The sequence below is a fragment of the Papio anubis genome, chromosome 2 (assembly GCF_008728515.1).
Source record: "Papio anubis isolate 15944 chromosome 2, Panubis1.0, whole genome shotgun sequence".
Classification (NCBI taxonomy): Eukaryota; Metazoa; Chordata; class Mammalia; order Primates; family Cercopithecidae; genus Papio; species Papio anubis.
Genome location: NC_044977.1, coordinates 114,882,809 through 114,903,188, shown reverse-complemented (window position 1 = coordinate 114,903,188; position 20,380 = coordinate 114,882,809). Strand labels below are relative to the sequence as shown.

At 39.1% G+C, this 20,380-nt stretch overlaps 1 pseudogene; it reads right to left on the bottom strand.

The window, feature by feature from the left end:
• Positions 1-3,209: 3,209 nt before the first annotated feature.
• The window catches only part of LOC101010183, a 92,362-nt pseudogene continuing 75,191 nt past the window's right edge, over positions 3,210-20,380 (bottom strand).

Below are 20,380 nucleotides of genomic sequence, written 5' to 3'. Positions count from 1 at the left end.
CAAGAATAAATTATACAAAGTTTGGGTGAATACAATATTTTTCTTTTGAAAAGATGAAGAAAATAGATATAACCCACATGAATTCAGGGTAAAAAGAGAGAAACAATATAGATTAGGCAAGCAAAAGACAGACGTTTTGAAAGGTAAAATGGAAATACTATTCTTAACTCTTTGGAAACAAATTTGAAAGCCTGGAGAAAATGGAGCATTTTCTACCTAAATTTAAATTATTAAAATAAACCCAGGATCATGAAGAAAATGTGAAAAGACCTTTAAGAATGGGAAGATAATTAAAGATCAACTTTAAAACAAGCACTATCACCTGACTTTTTCACAACTGACTTCTTTCTCATGTTTAATGGATTTTTAGAACTTCAAATACTATTTAAGGTATATTTAACAATAGAAAAGATAGAAATCTCCTAATTAATTTTACGAGGCTAAAAAAAAGACAGCATCAAAAAATTATAATCTCATTTACATATATTGAAATGTTAATTTTAAACACAATTTATTGCAAACTTAAACTCATAAAACTTTAACATAATACATTTAAGAGGAAAATACATACAAGTAGTTAATAAAAAGAAAACTACAAACATGTTATTGAAGGACACAAAACAATATTGAAAATGCAAAGTAAATAATTTTCTCGGGCAGAAAAAATACAACAGAAGTGTAAACTTTTCCAACATTAATATATAAATTTGATATAATTTTATTTAGGATATCTAAACTATTTTTTCACATTTTGGAGTTAAATTAAATGGTACTAAATTTTAACTGTGAGAATAGATAGAACAGTAGGAGCAAGTGGTATGTAGTAGTAATATGAGACTTTTTTAAGTGAAAGTAAATTTATTAAGAAAGCAAAGGCATAAAAGAATGCCTACTATATATGCAGAGCAGCCCCGAGGCCTCCTGGTTGCCCATTTTTATGATTTTTGTTTTTTAATTTTTTTTTTCCATAGGTTTTTGACGAACAGGTGGTATTTAATTACATGAGTAAGTTCTTTAATGGTGATTTGTGAGATTTTGGTGCACCAATCTTCTGGGCAGCATATCCTGAACTCGATTTGTAGTCTTTTATCTCTCACCGCCCCCCACAATTTGCCCCATGTCCCCAAAGTTCATTGTATCATTCCTATGCCTTTGCATCCTCATAGCTTAGCTCTCACTTAAGAGTGAGAACATACAGTGTTTGGTTTCACGTGCCTGAGTTATTTCACTTAGAATAATAGTCTCCAGTTCCATCTAGGTTACTGTGAATACCATTAATTCCTTCCTTTGTATATATGCCACAATTTCTTTATCCATGTGCTGATTGATGGGCATTTGGACTGGTTCCATATTTTTGGAATTGCAAATTGTGCTGCTATAAACATACATGTGCAAATATCTTTTTCCTATAATGACTTCTTTTCCTCTGGGTAGATGCCCAGTAGTGGGATTGCTGGATCAAATGGTAGACTATATTTTAAAGCCACTGTAATCAAAGCAATGTGGTATTGACAAAGGGCTTGGAAAGATATAAGAAAGAAAATCCAGAAATATATTACACTATATATGAGATTTTATTGATAATAAAAAAACATTGAATTTAACAGGTTGTCTCAATAGATTATTCCACAGAAAGTAATATTAGATTATGTGTCATGTTTTATATGTAAAAATGTATTCCTAAATGAAATACAGATGTTTTACTTAAATTAGTAAACATCTTTTGATGACTACTTATAAAATCTAAGGATGGGACAAATATTAGGTAAAAATGCATGTACAAACACACAGTTTTGTTATATATTTCAATTCTTTAGAGAATTGTTCTTAACAGAAATAAAATTAAATGTTTATGTCCTAAGAATTTATCTAAGGCTAATAAAATGACTTTTTAATCAGTGGGAGTACATCTTTTTTTTTTTTTTTTTTTTGAGACGGAGTCTCGCTCTTTCGCCCGGGCTGGAGTGCAGTGGCCAGATCTCAGCTCACTGCAAGCTCCGCCTCCCGGGTTTACGCCATTCTCCTGCCTCAGCCTCCCGAATAGCTGGGACTACAGACGCCCGCCACCTCGCTCGGCTAGCTTTTTGTATTTTTTAGTAGAGACGGGGTTTCAACGTGTTTGCCAGGATGGTCTTGATCTCCTGACCTCGTGATCCGCCCGTCTCCGCCTCCCAAAGTGCTGGGATTACAGGCTTGAGCCACCGCGCTCGGCCAAGGAGTACATCTTTAGAAACAGGACCTTGGACTTTTCAGCAACTTCCTTGCAGCAGATCTCAGGCAACTTTAATAATAATGAACTTTTCTTTGAAAGATCATTATTACATTTTGTTTCTTCTTGTCTTTGTCTATATTTTCTTGGCTCTGTTATTGGAATACCCTCTGGGCTCTAGTTCTCTCATTTGCCCTTGCTCAGACTTCATAACACGGCTAGTCTCTGGCTCTGCTTTCATATTAGACCAGTGTTTGAAGATCTGCTCTTTCACTCCTTTGGTGTAATATAACTTTCATTTGCAGCAGTACTTAAAAGACATCAAAATGAATGCTAGTTCTAAGCAACACTATTAAGAACTTTGAGCAACTCAAATACAAGGAGCATCTCACCCATCCTAATGCAAAACTCTTTACTGATAAAAAACAATGATACTTGTTTTAAATAAAGAGGTGCTGACTTGTGGGACCATTCCTTCCTATGCAAGGAGCATTCTCATAACACAACAAATTTCTTCTTTCTATCGCATAAAAACCCAGTCCCCCGAAAGAGTGGCTGAATGAATTTCTTCACTACTGTGTTTTCATGCCTGGCAAATATATAATGCTGTGGTCACTGGCTTGATTACTATAGTCTTTTTTGTTTTTTACTCCCTTTAAACACAATTTATTGCAAACTTGAGATGCATGATACTCATGTCAATTCTGATGGTTTGTGAGGACCCGAATATGCTATGGAGTAGAGTTTCAGGTAGACGTGCAACCTATCATTTTGAGAATATTTCTATCTTTGCAAAAACATCTCAGCAAAACTATATGCTATGTTTCTGAATAATTTTAAAACATAGACTCATTCAATAAGTTCTCACTTAAATTCAATGCCAGAACAAACACTACTGCTTGCTTATACAAATCAGAAATATATTAACCTGCTGAATTTATTGTTCATCTCTACTCAAAATCCCATTTTGCATGCACGGTAGTATTTGTTCCTCTATGTCTTTTTTTTTTTTTTTTTTTTTTAAGGTGTGCGCTTTTATTCAATTGGTCTCAAGTCAGTGTCCAAGTAAACCCTGGCTACCTCCACCCACTCCCAGGGAGACCAAAAGCCTTCATATATCTCACATAGGGGGACAAAAAGGGGAGGGGGGGTCACGAAGGCTGATCATTCAAAATGAAACAAAATTAAAAAGTATTAACGTGAAGATTAAAATGATTTTGCATTACATTATTTACATGAAAGCAATGCTATCACCTTCCCTGTGTGGACTCAGGAGAGGACCAGGGCATTTTCCTTAGAGAAAAGTCGGGTGGCTTTTAGGAGGGCAAGGGACTTCCCATAACAATGCATCTCACACTATTTGGAATGACTATTAAAAAAAGAACAATGTGCAATTAAAATCCTAGACCACATTGTAGAACTTTGGAGGGTGCTCACTCCAACCGACTGTCATCTTCGTTCTTGAGTTAATCCAAAACAAGCAAACAAAACAAAACCAAAAAACAGATAAAGCCATGCCAATCTCATTTTGTTTTCTGTGCAAGTTAGGTTTTGTCAAGAAAGGGTGTAGTGAAACTCAGTTACAGTCTGCCTAGAAGCATTTGCGGTGGAAAATGGAGGGGCCGGACTCATCACACTCCTGCTTGCTGATCCACATCTGCTGGAAGGGCGAGAGGAGGCCAGGATGGGGCTGCCTATCCACAGGGAGTACTTGCGCTAGGAGGAGCAATGATCTTGATCTTCATGGTGCTGGGCTCCAGCTCGGTGATCTCCTACATCTTGCCGATGATGCTAGGGTACATGGGTGGTGCTGCCAGACAGCACTGTGTTGGCATACAGGTCTTCATGAACGTCCACGTCACACTTCATGATGGAGTTGAAGGTAGTTTCGTGGATGCCACAGGATTTCATGCCCAGGAAGGAAGGCTGGAAGAGCGCCTTGGGGCAGCAGAACTGTTGGTTGCGGATGGTGATGACCTGGCTGTAGGGCAGCTCATAGCTATTCTCCAGGGAGGAGCTGGAAGCCACCATGGCCACCTCCTGATCCAAGTCCAGGGCGACCTAGCACAGCTTCTCCTTGATGTCACAGGAGATTGCCTGCTTGGCCATGGTGGCGAAGCTGTAGGCGCTGGGTGAGGATGTTCATGAGGTAGTCAGTCAGGTCATGGCCAGCCAGGCCCAGATGCAGGATGGCCTGGGGGAGGGCATACCCCTCGTAGATGGGCACAGCGTGGGTGACCCTTCACCAGAGTCCATCATCATGCCAGTGGTAGGGCCAGAGGCCTACAGGGACAGCACAGCCTAGATGGCCATGTACATGGCTGGGGTGCTGAAGGTCTGAAACGTGATCTAGGTCATCTTCTCGTGGTTGGCCTTGGGGTTCAGGGAGGGGCTCGGTCAGCAGCACGGGTTGCTCTTTGGGAGCCACAGGCAGCTCGTTGTAGGTGTCGTGCCCGATCTTCCATGTCGTCCCAGTTCAGGGTCAGGATGCCCCGCTTGCTCTGGGCCTCCTCGCCCACTATGAGTCCTTCTGAACCATGCCCACCACCACGCCCTGGTGCCTGAGACGCCCCACGATGGATGGGAACACGGCCCCAGGGGCATCGTCACCCGTGAGGCTGGCCTTGCACATGCCGGAGCCCTTATTGATTACAAGCTCAGCGATATCATCATGGTGAGCTAGAGGCAGGTGTGGATCGGCGATGGAGTAGTGAGGGCGAGGCTCTGTGCTCGCGGGGCGGACGCAGTCTCCGCGGTCCTCTTCTATGTCCTCTGTGTCTTTTAAGTATTTGTGTATTGTCTTTTAAGTATTTGTGTATTGTCTTATCTTAAATGTTTCTGCTGATAATACCTTTAAGTCTTGGGGTTACCTTATAACTTCATGTATAGTAGGTGAATCTTAAAATTTATGTAAGGACTTAAATATGTCCCCTTTTTTGTTTATCACTAGAAGACTGTTTGTGTCATTTTGACTGACATTACAAGCCAAATCAACTGGTGTGACTGCAAATAGACAGGATATTAACATGGACTACAAAAGAAAACATACGAGTCTGACTAATAATGTTGATGCTTCTTCTAGGTAAAAAAGTCCCTTATTCTTATGTCTCCTGTGGTTAACTTTCTCTCTTTTTTCTAGCCTACAAAGGCGCTAGAGTGGCAAGGCTTTACATTCAAATGACCATATAAAGTTGTGTGTGTGTGTGTGTGTGTGCACTTAAATTAAAAACATTTTATTTTAAATCGTCAGTAAATGCAAAGTAGCTTTAAATGTTTGAAACCAACAATATAAACTCACATGTGTATATATACATACACATACACACATACACACACATACATACATATATACATATATATTGTGATATTTATACCAATTGATTTAGAAACAAAAAGTTTCCTTTGGGAGGCCAAGGCGGGTGGATAAACTGAGCTCAGGGGTTTGAGACCAGCCTGACCAACATGGTGAAACCCCATCTCTACTAAAATTACAAAAAATTAGTTAGGCGTGATGGCACACGCCTGTAATCCCAGCTACATGGGAGGCTGAGGCAGGAGAATCGCTTGAACGCGGGAAGCATAGGTTACAGTGAGCCAAGATAGTGCCATTGCACTCCAGCCTGGGTGACAAGAGTGAAACTCCATCTCGGAAGGAAGGAAGGAAGGAAGGAAGGAAGGAAGGAAGGAAGGAAGGAGTGTCTATTGATGTGGAAGAAATGCAATTTAATGTGAGTATGTTTTCTTCTTAATACTAGTTCATAAACTCTTAAATCGTTACCTAATAGTGTTCTGTTCTATCATTACTTTTCTGAGAAATGAGGTGATTTTAGACAGTTTCCAAGGTTCTTTCCTTTTTGTCTTCTTACTGCCAACAGTTTTTTATTTCTAGTTATTATTTTTCAATATTTGATTTCATTTCCTACGTTATTTAAATATTACACGTGGGTTGAAATTTCTGTAACCAATGGTTAACTGGTATGTAATAAAAAACAAAATGACTTGGGCACTCAAGGACTATGCTTTCAAATATTTGAGTAATATCTACGGTTCAGTATATTAATTCTAATGTTTGATCACTAAGTAATGCATGACTAAATGCTTTATTGATGCAATAATTTCAGATCCATTTTCTACCTGACAAAATACAAAATAAAACAAAACACAAAATAAAACAAAACCTTTTCAAAGTTAGATTTTATACAGTAATAGACTTAAAACTTGCCTTTCTTTTTCTCTGGCAGTTATTGACCTTTCTTACAAGAGATTATTAGCTAAAGATCACGGCCTTTTTATTTTGTTACCTTAAAGCTGAAAAATTTATTATCTCATCCTTAAGGCTATGGCAGATCATTTTCTTCATGGGCTGTGTAGTACATAAATAATGCAAGATTTAAAGTCTCAGAATTCCTTTATCAGCAGATGGCAAAGTACTTAAAAAATCATTTTCTGGTTTGAGGTAATAGTCTAGTTTTATTCTGAATCTACTCAAGGCTTTGTGAACTGCTTCTATATGGGAGATAAGCAAGTGACACTGGACAAATCGAACAGCAGACCTGCCTCAGACTGAATCTACCCTCCATAAAATTCACCAGTAAAGAGAATTGATGTAAACACAACTTTAGCGTTTAAGATTATAAGTTGGATGCAGCCACTTCTTTTATTTCCATTACTGGGTTTCTGCCATGGCTGTTAGTACAGGAATGAAATAATTTGGATGATGGAAATGAAACTATGTAGTAAGATTGGGGAGAAAACTGCATAACTCTGATGCTCAGTAGAAATATTTTGGAAATTGGAAACAGAATGGCCATATTTACTTTCCTTAGTCAAGTTTAAATAAGATAGGAGACAGGACGGGCCTGACTGACAGAAATATAACACATTTCTCAAATACTACAAGTTCTATTAACACCCAGGATAGGAGAAATAAAAGTTGATATTACACTTTTCGAAAATGTATATACTGGAATTTTGCCAAGTAATTATGTAGCAAATTTTGACCAGCTTTAAGATGGTTATCAACGGAGGGTTCAAAAGTTCAGCTTTTCTGACTCTAGAAATTCAGAGGCCTAATTAAACTTAGCTATATTCTAAAAATCACTTTTATTTTTAAAGCAGTATTTAGAATTGGCTTATACATTTTATTCCCAAGATGTTAAACTGCTATAACCCAGAAAGAAACAAAAATCTTCAATGAACCTGTATCATTTTCTGTGTTAAATATTTGATGGTCAACATAATTCAATTAGCTGGTTTTGAATAATAATAGTGAAAAGAACAAAATTTCAGTGTAAAGTGTATAAATTAAATCTTTTACATGTATAGTATAATAAGTATTCAAACACAAATAAACATCTTAATAAAAAAATTGAAAATCTTTTTGCCTCACTCACTTTATTTCATGCCTCAATAGGGATCTAACTAATAAAGCAATAAAGATAATTAATGACGCATTTTCCAAAATCTTCAACAAATGCTTAAAAAAAATGAGTCTTAGGTAAACTGTGATTGAAACAAAAAAAATTCAGCCAACCCAAAACTGTATATGTAATATTTTTACCTTTTGATTCTTTTCTAAAGTTTTTTAGAGCAAAGGAAAAATGGAATTATCAAACTTTCAACTGAAGTTATATATAGTTTAGGTCTTTTATCTGGTTTAACTAATCTAACATTCTCATTTTAAAGTAACAGAAAGTAAAATCTGTATAATCTACCTCTCCAGATCTATTAATCTCTGCAATAAAAATTTTAAATAGCTCTACATTTGCTATCACAATTGTGTCAGAAAACGGATGTAGTTTAATATGAGAAAATTAAGTTGATATTGTGGGAAAACATGCTACAAACCCAATTAGTAATTAATTTATTTCAAAATATTTTTATTATAACAAATTATAGCAAATATTTATCTAAAACTTAGTTTAGGAAGATGAAGCCTGAAAGATAAATAAGACATGTATTGAATTAAAGAAACAGTCCAATGAAGACAGACAAATAAATAATTATTAAAGTTATGATTAAATAGGAGATAAATAAAGCTACAATTATGTGGTAAAAGGATTTTCCAAGCAAGGTGTAATTTGATGGAGATAGATGGGATATATATGAATGTTTAAATAGTTATGCAAATATTAATTTGTAGGGTATTTTTAATGTGGGTGTATAAGTAATGTGCTATAATAAAATACATTAAGGGACAAAAATGATGGACCTAAATGTGAGTATTATTTGTCAGATAGAAAAAAATATGAATGTGAGTTTTTTTAAACATGGTAATATTATCCTACTAGTATGATAATATTTCTACTGGGCCCATAAAACTTATTTTGTCAACCTTTGTTTTATACTATACATTACTGACAAAACAGGGCATAATTCCTCTGCTCTAAAGGAAATACATCCCGAAGCAGTTAAAAAAATAAAGAAAAAGAAAAAGAAAAAAAAACATGTTATTTCATGTAAATGTGCTCTTAAGCATTTTGAATAAGTAGGTCATTGACGTGGTGCAAAAGCTTTTCCAGTCTCTCATGTAAATATGCATTTGACAGTTTAGTAAATTTCAGGTCAATGGTCCAATAGACCAAAAAGTCTTGGGGCTATTGGAGTGTATCCTGTAAACGCACGTTAAGGGAATTTAAAAGTTGCAGATTATTGACTTGATTATTGATGCAAAGTAATCAATACAGTTTAACAGGTAATTAAATATCCTAACATAAAAAGTACATTTATAGAGTGCAGTCATAATTTATTAACAGACTGTAATGTAATATTACTTTTAAAGTTATTTGGTTAATGTTGACATTCTTTTTTGGTACCTCTTCTTTTCCATTTTTCTTCCATGTATAAATACGCTTCACTTTAATAATGCTACAGACCTTTGCAAATTTTCATATAAACTTTCAGTAAACTACTTAAATGGACACCATCAAAATTTTTTACTGCATTGTGATTTTATCAATTATACAGATAGTGATTATGTTTTGGTTTTAATTTTCATTTTTATTTTAGAATTGTGTCTACTTGTTGTAAGGGTGGATTGTGTGATGCTAAGGTTTGGGCTTCTATCAATTTCATCATCTAGATAGCAAAAATAATACCCAATAGAACGTTTTTCAGACTTTCCCAACTGCCTTTGAAGTCTCCAGTGTCTCCTATTCCCATCTTTAGGTACATGTGCACCCAAGAATTAGCTCCTACTTCTAATTAATTAGCCCCTACTTCTTTATTTTATAAAATAGTTTCAGTATTAGTAGTACCAATTTTCTTTGTACATCTGGTAGAATTCTGCTGTGAATCTACTTGGTTCAAAACTTTTTAGAATCAGTAGATTTTTCTTTTTTATTGAATCAATTTTAGAACTCATTATTTGTCTGCTCAGGGTTTCAACTTTTTCTGATTCAACCTTAGGAGGTTGTGTGTTTTCAGGAGTTCATCCGTTTCTCCTAGATTTTCTAGTTTGTGAACATAGAAGGGTTCATAGTCGTCTCTGAGGATATTTTGTATTTCTTAGGATGAATTTTAGTGTTACCTTTGTCATTTCTGATTGTATTTATATGGCTCTTCTCTCATTTTTTTTCTTTATTAATCTAGCTAATGGTTTAATGATCTTGCTTACCCTTTCAAATAAATAACCAAGTTTTTGTTTCCTTGACCCTTTGTATAGTTTTTGGGGCCGCAATTTCATTTAATACTGCTGTGCTTTCTTTTCTTCTGCCAGCTTTGGGATTAGTTTGTTCTTGTTTTTCTAGTTTCTTTGATTGTGATGTTAATTTGAGATCTTTTAGCTTTTTCAAATAGCCATTTAGCATTATAATAATTCCTCTTAACATTGCTTTTGCCACATCCCAGAGATTTTGATATTGTGTCTCTGCTTTCATTTGTTTCAAAGAATATTTTGATTTCTGCCTTAATTTCACTGTTTACCCATAAGTCATTCAGAATCTATTTGTTTAGTTTCTATGTGATTGTGTAGTTTTTGAGAGTTCTTCTTTGTATTGATTTCTATTTTTATTTCATTGTGGTTCAAGCATATACTTTGTATGATTTCCATTTTTTTGAATTGAGACTTGCTTTATCACCAAGCATGTGGTTGATCTTACATTATGCTCATGTTCAGATGAGAAAAATGTATATGCTATGGTTATTGAGTGGAGTGTTACATAGATATTTATTGAGTCAAATTGGTCAAGTGTCATATTTAAGTCGAGAATTTATTTGTTAGTTTTCTGGTTCATTGATCTGTCCTAATGCTTTCAGTGGGTGTTGAAACTCCCCACTCTTATTGCGTGGCTGCCTAAGTCTTTTTGAAGGTCTAGAAGTAATTGTTTTATGAATCTGGGTGCTCCAAAGTTGGATGCATATATATTTAGTATAGTTAAATTTTCTTGTTAAACTGAACCTTTTATCATTATGTAATGGCCTTCTTTGTCCATTTTTACTGTTGCTGATAAAATGTCTGTTTTATCTAATACATGCATAGAAATCTCTACTTTTTTTGTTTTCCATTTGTGTGATAGATCTCTTCCTATCCCTTTACTTTGAATCTATGGGCGTCATTACATGACAGATGGAACTCTTGAAGACAGCAAAAAGGTGTCTTGTTTTTCTCTCCAACTTGCCACTTTGTGTCTTTTATGTGGGGCATTTAGACCATTTACAGCTAAGGTTATATTGATATGTGAGATTTTGTTCCTGTCATGGTGTTGTTTGCTTCCTTTGTGGTGATGAATGTGTTGTTGCTTCTTAGGGTCTGTGGGCTGTGTATTAATGTATGTTTTTATGGCAGCAGTTTACCTCTTTCATTTTCAAGTTTAGAGCACTATTAAGTAATTCTTGTAATGCTGGTCTAGTGGTAGCAAATTTGCTTAGCAATTGCTTGTCTGGGAAAGGTTTTATTTCTTCTTTGCTTATGAAGCTTAGTTTTATGGGATATGAAATTCTAGTTGGTATTTATTTTCTTTAAGAATGCTAAAAATAGGCTCCCAGTCTTCTCTGGCTTGTAAGGTTTCTGCTGAGAATTCCACTATTAGCCTGATAGGCTTCCCTTTATAGGTTATCTAACCCTTTTCTCTAGGTGTCTTTAAGAGTTTTTTCTTTCAGGTTGACCTTGAAAAGTCTGACAACTATGTGCCTTGAAGATTGCTATATTTTATTAGCATCTCACACGTGTTCTCTGAATGTATTGTTTTTGCAATTTAACCTCTCCAACAAGATTGGAAAAATTTTCTTGGATTATATTCTTAAATATGTTTTCCAAGTGGCTTACTGTAATGGTTAATATTAGGTGTCAACTTGACTGTATTGAAGAATGCCTAGATGGCTGGTGAAGCATTGTTTTTGGGTGTGTCTGTGAAGGTGTTGCCAGAGGAGATTAACATTGGAGACACTTGGCTGGGAGAGGAAAACACACCCTCAATGTGGGTCAGCCCTATCCAATCAGCTCCCATTGTGGCTAGAATAAAGCAGCTGGAAGAAAGGGGATAAGAAGCTTGTGGAATCTGCCCACTCTCTTTCTTCCTAAGCTGGAAACTTGCTTTCTCTTCTCCAGCCCATGGACATCAGACTCTGGGTTCTTCAGCCTTTGTACTTTGGGACTTGCACCAGTGGCCTCCCAGAGGCTTTTGTGCCTTTAGCCTTAGACTGTAGCTTGCAGGATTGGCTTCCCTGGTTTTGAGACTTTCTGATTTGGACAGAACTATGCTACTGGTTTCTCTCTTTTCTCAGCTTGCAGGTGGCCTATTGTGAGACTTCACCTTGTAATCATGTGAGCCAATTCCCCCTAATAAACTCTTTTATATTTACAAATATCCTATTGGTTCTGTCCCTCTGGAGAACCCTGACTAATACACTTACTCTCTCTTCTTGCTTAGGAACATAAATGAGTGGTAGGTTTAGTTGCTTTACATAATCCTATATTTCTTGGAGGATTTGTCCATTTTTTGAAATTCTTTTTGCCTGATGGGTTTGATTCAAAGTACTGGTCTTCAAGCTCTGAGATTATTTCCTCTGGTTGGTCTGGTCTGTTTTTAAGGCTTCAAATTGTATTTTGAAATTCTCATAGTGAATTTCTCAATTTCAGAAGTTCTGTTTGATCCCTTCTTAATATAGCTATATCATATTCAAATCTTATATCATTTTTCTGGCTTCCTTTGATTGAATTGAATTGAAACTTTCTCGTGGACCTCACTGAGCTTCCTTGCCCTCCAGATTCTTAATTCTGTGTCTGTCATTTCAGACGTTTCAATATGTTTAGATTACATTGCTTGGGAACAAGAGTGTAACAAAACATTCTGACTTTTTAAATTGCTAGAATTTTTGTGCTGATTCCTTCTCAAGAGAGCTGGCATTTCCTTTTATTTTTGAATTTGATGTCACTTGGATGGGGCTTTTTGTTTTGTGTTTGTTTTCCTCTTGTGAGTTAGACAGTGGTGAACGTTGTGTACAGTTAAATGGCTTTGTTTCTGAGTGCTTTCAGAAGGCCAAGGCTTTGTACACAGTCTTAGGTTGTATATAGGTTCCTGTGATGGGTTTCAGTGGCATTGCATGTTGGAGGAATGCATTTTTGTTTGGTAGTGTAATTCAGCCTGCAGTCCAATTAATAACGCTTATGAGTATAGGTGGGCAGATAAGCTCTTGCTCAGCCACGTGCTGCTTTTGTACTTAAATGTGTACATAGCAGTGTGCTGGAGAGATGGCAGCTGGTGAGACATGACTCCCTCTCCGAGTCTGCTCCTGGGCCGTGATGCCATCCCCTTCAACTATTGGTGCCATGACTATTTCCTGTGCCCCAATGGGAGCTTTGGCAGGCCCTGCTCACCCATCCCTTAGGGCAGTCCCACTAGAGGGCTAAATCACCAGAAGAACCACAACTCCCTGGGGGCCTGCCAGTCCCTTGTGCTTGTGAGAGTGACAGCAGTTTGTGGGGTATGTCTGCTAGTGGTCTGATGGTGCACTGGGACAGGAGCAGAATATCCCTGAGTGGGGCACTGGTACCCCAGGTATGCAACTTGGAAGGTACCTGTAGGCTGAAGTTTTCAGCCCAGGAGATGGCTGTGAGGACCACCAAGTTTACACTCCCCCAACCCAATGAGTCTCCCCCTGGTATCTGCCTCAGGAACCGGATTGACCAGCTAGGCTTATCCCAAGCCTTCTGTGCCAGATCCCTGAGCTGTTCCAGATGCTCTTGGCTACAGGACTCCCTAGGAAAGAAGCTGCAACTGGATCTCAGGCCACGCCCTTCCCAGACCAGGCTTGCGAAGGGAGGGATGTCCTGCACTGGCACGTGAACCCATGTCACACTCTTCTTTGTCTTCTGATAGTGGAGGTTCCTTTCCTGATTGAGCTTAGGCCACAGATAGTTCAATATCCGCGAGTGGTGTGCTCAAATCCTGGGGAGTGGGACTCGGCCCATGGATTTGTCCTCTGACCCCTCAGGTTAAAGCACTGGCTGTGTAGGGCAGGGGGATTATTAATGGCGTATGGGGGTTGGGGATGTGGCTGAACTGTTCTCAGGCCACTAGCAAAAACTCAGGTGGGGTGGTGGTGACTGTGCTGTGGTGATCTTCCTGCAGGAGCATCTAGGCAGGCAGTCTTGAGAGGTCCAGCATGTGAGAGAATGTGTGGATTGGATGCGTTCTGGCCCCACAGTGGAAGCCCAGTTCTCCCTGCCCTAAGCAGAGGGGAGGAGCTGCTGCCACTCAGAGCAAGGAGAGTCTTGGGTGATTGACATCTAGGTCACATTTTGGTACAGTTGCCAGTGCTGGCACGTGGAATCTCTGAGCAGGGTTCCCAGCTTCCACTCTCTGCAACTATCGTGTCTGCATTGCCTATTAACTTTCATTCTTTCAAAAGACTTGTTTGGCTAGGTGCAGTAGCTCACACCTGTAATCCAAGAACTTCGGGAGTCTGGGGTGGGAGGATTGCTTGTGACCTGGAGTTTGAGACCATTTGGGGAAACATAGGGAGACCCCATCACTCCATAATTAAAAAAAACAATAAGCCAAGCATTGTGACACTTACCTGTAGTCCTAGCTATTTGGGAGGCTGAAGAAGGAGAACCACTTGAACCAAGGAGTTTGACCTTGCAGTGAGCTATGATTACAACACTCCAGCCTGAGTGAAAAAGTAAGAGTCAATCTCTAAAAACAAAAACAAAAAACTTGTTCAAGTTGCGTGGATATTTACTCTATATTTTCGTTCCTCTCAGTGGTAAAGGTATTCCTGGCTGTGTCTAGTCAGCCATCTTGCCTCCTCCAGGTAATGATCTTGGATGCATGTTAATATGAAATAATTTAAAATATTTTCTTTTGAATTTTCCTTCAGAACAAGCTTATGTTTTATATTTTGAAAAGAACTTGAGTCTTATCTCTTCTGTAATGGTTGACAGTTTAGTGAGCTTTCCTGTTTATGGCACTGATAACTTATTAAACTTTTCCTTGATGGACTTTTAAAATTATTCATTCATGTTTGCAATTGTATCTCTTAACACATATAATTAATTTATTTAGACAAAAATTAGTCATTTAACTAAAAACTATTTTATTTTATTTAACTTTGAGGTAGTGTATATGAGCTCTGAATCAGACCATGTTTGATATATTAGTTTTCCAGATAATAGTAATAAGGAAACATTTTAGTCAAATAAATGCAGCTAATATGTGATACATAGACCATGTTCTACAAATGTTTCATATTTTTTTTTAAATTACATGAAAGGGCCGGATGTGGCGGCTCACACCTGCAATCCCAGCACTTTGGGAGGCCAAGGCAGGCGGATCACCTGAGGTTAGGAGTTCGAGAGCAGCCGGGCCAATATAGTGAAAACCTATCTCTACAAAAATACACACACACACACAGACACACACAAATTAGCCGGGCATGATGGCAGGTGCCTGTAACCCCAGCTATTTGGGAGGCTGAGTGGGGAGAATTGCATGAACTCAGGAGGCGGAGGTTGCAGTGAGCCAAGATCACGCCACTGCACTCCAACCTGGGTGACAGAGCGAGACTCCATCTCAAAAAAATAAAATAAAATAAAATAAAAATAAAATATTAATATTTGTAAATAAAAAAATTAAGCATACCTATGTAACACTGTTCTTGGTTTTAAAAATTAATATTTAACATTTTCAAAAGTTTTACTTGGCTCAATACTTGATAGATAAATGGTCCATCTTTTCATTTACTTTTTTCCTCCCGTACTTGAGCTATTTATTTCAAAGAGAGATGCCTGAATATTTTGTTGCCTAGTGTTACTTCCAGGTAGAATTCCAAACCTTACAGGTCATGCATGATTATGTAAATTCCTTTAATATCTAGTTTCCAGCTTACCTTTCCTGCCTAAACTCTTTACAGACCCACCACAAAACCTATTCACAATTAGTAGGTTCCAGAAGCTAACATGCTGTCATGGTAATATGTCTGTAAATATTACAGTGAGAATATGGAGTATGTAGACTACAGGCATATTTTTAATTCAATTTTTAGATGAAAAACTACTCCCAGGTATGCCAGACACCGATATTTCAAAATGAATGAGACATAATTACTGCTCTCAAAAATATTTACTGCTCTTTTGGGACCCTCTTTAGTCATTGTTTTGGAAATCTTTCTTTTCATTTCAAAATAAAGTTAAATATATCTTCTGAATCTGGCAACTTCTTTTACATACCTCCACTGTAAATGTAAACTTGCTTATTCTGTAAAGATCTGTAAATCTATTTATATTATATGTATTAAATTATTTTCTGTGTCTCTTTGTCCTCAGAGATAAGGATGCCTCAGGACACCTCTTACATGAGGATCTTATGACCTGCTTTGGGGAAAGCCAGAAAACCTAGGTTTTATGATCTGCTTCAGGGAAAAAGGGCTAGGGACGGTTAGAGTAAACTTCTTACTTCTGTTGTTTCTCAAATTGTTTCAGTTTAAAATAGTATTTTAAGGTGTCATATTTTGGAGTAGGATGTACTAAACCCCCCTCCCCCCCACACACAAACACATTTATCATTTTAAAACCAAAAACATTATTACCATTTTATAGAGTAATTATTTATTTAAATCTACCTGTATATTTCATCTTTCTTTGCATCTTCATGCTTTTAATATATGATGATTTTTCTTCTGTCTAACAGATTTTCTGGACAGGTGTGGTTGCTCACACCTGTAATCCCACAGCACTTTGGGAGGCTGAGGCAGGCAGATTGCTTGAGCCCAGAAGTTCAAGACCAGACTGGTCAACATGGCAAAACCCTATCTCTACAAAAATACAAAAAATTAGCCAGGCATTGTGATATTCGCCTGTGGTTCCAGCTGCTTGGGAGGCTGAGGTAGGAGGATCACTTGAGCCCTGGAGGTCAAGGCTGCAGTGATCTGTAATTATGCCACTGCACTCCAGCTTTGGCAACAGAGTGAGACCTTGTCTCAAAACAATTTTTAAACTTTTCTGTATTTCCTTTAATTAAAATCTGTTGAATAACCCTTTCTTCCTTTTTTGTATTCATATCTAAAATGTCATTATTTAACTACATATAGAAAAATGTATGCAGCTCTACAAACACACATTATATGTAAATACAGTAGTTTCCCCCATCCATGGGGGATACATTCCATCACCCCTGGTGGATGCCTGAAATGACTGATGGTACAAAACTCTATATAATGCACAAATTGCTTTTTCCTTCTTCACAATATCATGGATGGAAGATTCATTCTTATTGTAGATCCCAGCAAACTCAGAGTACATTTTTCTTTCTTTCCTTAAATAAAGACCGTTTACCTTTTTACTTAAAGAAAATACTTTGGCTGACTCTCTTTTTGGACTCAGTCTGCCTGCACCCAGGTGATTAAAAAGCTTTATTGCTCATACAAAGCCTGTTTGGTGGTCTCTTCACACGGATGTGCATGACATTTTGGTGCCGTGACTCGGATCAGGGGACCTCCCTTGGGAGATTAATCCCCTGTCCTCCTGCTCTTTGCTCCGTGAGAAAGATCCACCTATGACCTCGGGTCCTCAGATCCAACAGCCCAAGGAAAATCTCACCAATTTTAAATCGGGTAAGCGGCCCCCTTTTTACTCTCTTCTCCAACCTCTCTCACTATCTCTCAACCTCTTTCTCCTTTCAATCTTGGGGCCACCTTTCAATCTCTCCCTTTGCTGACTCTCTTTTCGGACTCAGCCCACCTGTGCCCAGGTGATTAAAAAGCTTTATTGCTCATGCAAAGCCTGTTTGGTGGTCTCTTCACATGGATGCGCATGACATTTTGGTGCCGTGACTCAGATCTCTCTGTATCTCTACTCTCTCTTTTCTCTGGGCTTGCCCCCTTCACTATGGGCAACCTTCCACCCTCCATTCCTCTTTCTTCTCCCTTAGCCTGTGTTCTCAAGAGCTTAAAACCTCTTCAACTCACACCTGACCTAAAACCTAAATGCCTTATCTTCTTCTGCAACACCGCTTGGCCCCAATACAAACTTGACAATGGCTCTAAGTGGCCAGAAAATGGCACTTTCGATTTCTCCATCTTACAGGACCTAAATAGTTTTTGTCGAAAAATGGGCAAATGGTCTGAGGTGCCTTACATCCAGTCATTTTTCACACTTCGTTTCCTCCCTAGTCTCTCTTCCCAATGTGATTCCTCTCAAATCCTCCTTCCTTCCCTCCCGCCTGTCCCCTCAGTCCCTACCCCGAGTGTCGCTGAGTCTTTCCAGTCTTCCTTTTCTACAGACCCATCTGACCTTCCCCCCCGCACCCCCCCGCCCCACTGCCAGGCTGCTCGTCGCCAGGCAGAGCTAAGTCCCAATTCTTCCTCAGCCTCCGCTCCTCCACTCTATAATCCTTCTACCACGTCCCCCCCTCACACCTGGTCTAGCTTACAGTTTAGTTCTACAACTAGCTCTTCCCCACCTCCCCAACAATTTCCTCTTAGAGAGGTGGCTGGAGCTGAAGGTATAGTCAAGGTTAATGTTCCTTTCTCTTTATCTGACCCCTCCCAAATCAGTTAGCGTTTAGGCTCTTTTTCATCAAATATGAAAAACCCAGCCCAGTTCATGGGCTGTATAGCAGCAACCCGAGACGCTTTTCAGCCCAAGACCCCGAAAGGTCAGAAGGCTGCCTTATTCTCAATATGCATTTAGTTTTATTACCCAATCTGCTCCTGATGTTAAATAAAACCCCAAAAACTAAATTCCGGCCCTCAAACCCCACAACAGGACTTAATGAACCTCGCCTTCAAGTTGTACAATAATAGAGTAGAGGCAGCCAAGGAGTAACTTATTTCTGAGTTGCAATTCCTTGCCTCCACTGTGAGACAAACCCCAGCCACACCTCCAGCACACAACTCCAAACACCTGAACCACAGCTGCCAGGGGCTCCTCCGGAACCTCCTCAACCAGGAGCTTGCTACAAGTGCCGGAAATCTGGCCATTGGGCCAAGGAATGCCCGCAGTCCGGGATTCCTCCTAAGCTATGTCCCATCTGTGTGGGACCCCACTGGAAATCAGAATGTACAACTCACCCAGCAGCCACTCCCAGAGTCCCTGGAGCTCTGGCCCAGGGCTCTCTGACTGACTCCTTCCTAGATCTTCTCGGCTTAGCGGCTGAAGACTGACACTGCCCCATCGCCTTGGAAGCCTCCCGGACCATCACAGACGCTTTGGGTAACTCTTACAGTGGAGGGTAAGTCCGTCCCCTTCTTAATCAATATGGAAGCTACCCGCTCCACATTACCTTCTTTTCAAGGGCCTGTTTCCCTTGCCTCCATAACTGTTCTGGGTATTGATGGCCAGGCTTCCAAACCTCCTAAAATTCCCCAACTCTTGTGCCAACTTGGGCAACATTATTTTATGCACTCCTTTTTAGTTATCCCCACCTGTCCAGTTCCCTTATTAGGCCAAGACATTTTAACCAAATTATCTGCTTCCCTGACTATTCCTGGACTACAGCCACAACTCATTGCCACCCCTCTCCCCAACCCAAAGCCTCCTTTGCATCTTCCCGTTGTATCTCCCCACCTTAACCCACAAGTATGGGACATCTACTCCTTCCCTGGCAACCGATCACATGCCCATTACTATCCCATTAAAACCCAATCACCCTTACCCCACTCAATGCCATCCGGCAGCACGCTTTAAAAGGATTAAAGCTTGTTATCACTCACCTGCTATAGCATGGCCTTTTAAAGCCTGTAAACTCCCCTTACAATTCCCCCATTTTACCTGTCCTAAAACCAGACAAGGCTTACAGGTTAGTTCAAGATCTGCACCTTATCAACCAAATTGTCTTGCGTATCCATCACGTAGTGCCAAACCCATATACTCTCCTATCCTCAATACCTCCCTTCACAACCCATTATTCTGTTCTGGATCTGAAACATATTTTCTTTACTATTCCTTTACACCCTTCATCCCAGCCTCTCTTTGCTTTCATTTGGACTGACCCTGACACCCATCAGGCTCAGCAAATTACCTAGGCTGTACTGCTGCAAGGCCTCACAGACAGCTCCCATTACTTCAGTTAAGCCCAAATTTCTTCCTCATCTGTTATCTATCTCAGCATAATTCTCATAAATACACACTTACTCTCCCTACTGATCTTGTCCAACTAATCTCCCAAACCCCAATCCCTTCTACAAAACAACTCCTTTTCTGCCTAGGCATGGTTAGTGCAGTCAGAATTCTTATACAAGAGCTGGGACCGTGTCCTGTAGCCTTTCTGTCCAAATGACCTTACTGTTTTAGCCTAGCCCTCATGTCTGTGCGCAGCAGCTGCCACTGCTTTAATACTGTTAGAGGCCCTAAAAATCACAAACTATGCTCAACTCTCTACAGTTCTCACAACTTCCAAAATCTATTTTCTTCCTCCAACCATCCCTCAGAACAATGCTTATGCTGATAAGTTAGCTAAAAAAGCAGCCATCAAAAGGCATCAGATCCTGTCTCTCAGGACAATGCTTATGCTGATAAGTTAACCAAAAAAGCGGCTAGCATTCCAACTTCTATCCCTCACGGCAGTTTTCCTCCTTCACATCGGCCACTCCCACCTACTCCCCCGCTGAAACTTCCACCTATCAATCTCTTCCCACACAAGGCAAATAGTTCTTAGTCCAAGGAAAATATCTCCTTCCAGCCTCACAGGCCCATTCTATTCTGTCGTCATTTCATAACCTCTTCCATGTCAG